General features: G+C 45.4%; 1 protein-coding gene across 7 annotated transcripts in view; it reads right to left on the bottom strand.

The window, feature by feature from the left end:
* The window catches only part of LOC135095372 (serine/threonine-protein kinase NIM1-like), a 38,298-nt gene that overhangs the window by 24,565 nt on the left and 11,233 nt on the right, over positions 1-2,500 (bottom strand). For 4 of the 7 annotated variants that reach the window (XM_063996148.1, XM_063996146.1, XM_063996152.1 and 1 more), the window contains exon 2: positions 2,000-2,049. The exons of the other annotated variants lie outside the window; for them this stretch is intronic. The gene's annotated coding sequence lies outside the window, so the exon portion shown is untranslated. The remainder of the gene's footprint in view (positions 1-1,999; positions 2,050-2,500) is intronic. 7 annotated transcript variants of the gene reach the window in all.

Below are 2,500 nucleotides of genomic sequence, written 5' to 3'. Positions count from 1 at the left end.
TGGTGATTGGCTGACGGAATTCAATAACTACTAGTCGGAGGGCAGTGGGAAATAGGTAATTTGACAGCACCTCACTATTTCACTGACATGTACATGCCAGCCGTAAGCTTGACGTGAGGCACCGCAATGCCACAGTGAGTGAGTGCCGGGGCTGGATGCAAGGATCAGCTGGAGAGATGTCAGTGTTGTGAAGTGGGTGAGTGACGGGCTGAGAAGGAGGTCACCGCGCCGTGCTTCCTCCTGTCCCGAGCCACTGCTGTCCTGATGACTTGCTGTGATTTAAGTGTAAGGAATGAGAAGCCACGTGTGTGTGTCAGTAGGCTTGAAAACCTGAACACACCCATCAACAAAGAATAAACCAAGAGTCCTCAGTGCAAATGAAGGCCTGCGCCAAGCTGATCCATTGGACGCAGGGGCACGCGTGAGCATTAGTGACCTGACCTTGACATTCCAACCCCATCCTTTACCTCCCTCCTGTCCACCTATGTGTGTGTGTGTGTGTGTGTGTGTGTGTGTGTGAATTGAACGTCAGCACTTAAACAAAAAAGTCTATGGAATACTGATAATACTGGACTCTGGATGTGGATGGTGAACGAGAGGTGTTGTGAGTGGAGACAAGTGGAGAGGGAGGAGAGGGTGACGGCTAACACTTCAGGCCTCCACCAGGTGCTCTAACTTCCTGCGCTGTTCTTCACCACCAAAAACACTTAATTTATACTGGCTTAATACCGTGACAATGCGTGTGAGGCAACAACTGTGCATCTTATACATGAAATACTGCACGCACCTCAAGGCGGGAAGGAACAGCTAGTGAATGCATAGGTAATGTGTACGTGTGTGTGTGTGTGTGTGTGTGTGTGGTGGTGGTGGAGGGGTGAGGCATGAGGGTGTGTGGGTGAGGGGTCGCCAGGCAGGGAAGAAAGAGTATTAATGTTTGTGAGAAAAGATATCTAAACAGTGAAGGAAGATTTTGCTGTAGCGAGAAACTGTTTGGGTGATGGATGGCGTCAGTGTCTTGCTGCCTCAACCTAACCTTCCATTCACGCTATGAGAGAGAGAGAGAGAGAGAGAGAGAGAGAGAGAGAGAGAGAGAGAGAGAGAGAGAGAGAGAGAGAGAGAGAGAGAGAGAGAGTGGTGACTTGTGTGAGGATTAGCGATAGACCACCACCTCACCAACGCAGTACACCAGTATAAGTCCAACCTGAAACCGCGCAGCCACCTTTCCACCAGCTAATCTCAGGTTTTGAAGGACAGGATATGCCCTGCCCCCACCCACACACCGGGAGGGGTTCCCTTCGCCCCCTTCTCTGAGAATGATTGTAGTAGTAGTAGTAGTAGTAGTAGTAGTAGTAGTAGTAGTAGTAGTAGTAGTAGTTGTTGTTGTTGTAACAATAGTAGCAGTACCAGTAGCAGAAGCAGCAGCAGCACCAGCAGCAACAGCAGCAGCAGTAGCAGTAGTAGTAGTAGTAGTAGTAGTAGTAGTAGTAGCAGTAGCAGTAGTAGTAGTAGTAGTAGTAGTAGCAGTACCAGTACCAGCAGCAGTAGCAGCGGCAGCAGCAGCAGCACCAGTAGCAGCAGCAGTAGTAGTAGTAGTAGTAGTAGTAGTAGTAGTAGTAGTAGTAGTAGTAGTAGTAGTAGTAGTAGTAGTAGTAGTAGTAATAGCAGTAGTAGTAGTAGTAGTAGTAGTAGTAGTAGTAGTAGTAGCACCACCACCACCACCAGTAGTAATAGCAGTAGTAGTAGAGTAGTAGTAGTAGAAATAATAATAATAATAATAATAATAATAATAATAATAATAATAATAATAATAATAATAATAATAATATGTGTGTGTGTGTGTGTGTGTGTGTGTGTGTGTGTGTGTGTGTGTGTGTGTAGGTGCGAGAAACTATATCTTATCTAATCTACACACACACACACACACACACACACACACACACACACACACACACACACACACAGAACAAACAGCCAATCAGCCTTCGAGGCGGAAACTCACCGGCCAATGAACGAACTGCATTCCTGTGACGTCACGACACTCCCTTTAACCTGAGAGAGAGAGAGAGAGAGAGAGAGAGAGAGAGAGAGAGAGAGAGAGAGAGAGAGAGAGAGAGAGAGAGAGAGAGAGAGAGAGAGAGAGAGAGAGAGAGAGAGAGAGAATTAAAATATATGATTCAGTTAAACAATGTATGTTATTCTAATAAACCTAACATATCAACAACAACAACAACAACAACAACAACAACAATAATAATAATAATGATGATGATAATAATAATAATAATAATAATAATAACAATAATACATACATACATACATACATACATACATACATACAAACACAGCAAGAGCGTCTCCCAAGCAGTGTGTGAGGCAGGACAAGAAACATGAATTTCACACACACACACACACACACACTCATTCCCACACTCCCTCATCCCTTCCTGTCCACCAGCCACTCCACACACTCTGAGACATCTCGCCTCCACCACGCCCATCC

Source organism: Scylla paramamosain, chromosome 49 (assembly GCF_035594125.1).
Source record: "Scylla paramamosain isolate STU-SP2022 chromosome 49, ASM3559412v1, whole genome shotgun sequence".
NCBI lineage: Eukaryota > Metazoa > Arthropoda > Malacostraca > Decapoda > Portunidae > Scylla > Scylla paramamosain.
Note: the sequence above shows the minus strand (reverse complement) of the source record. Positions and strands in the feature narration are given on the sequence as shown.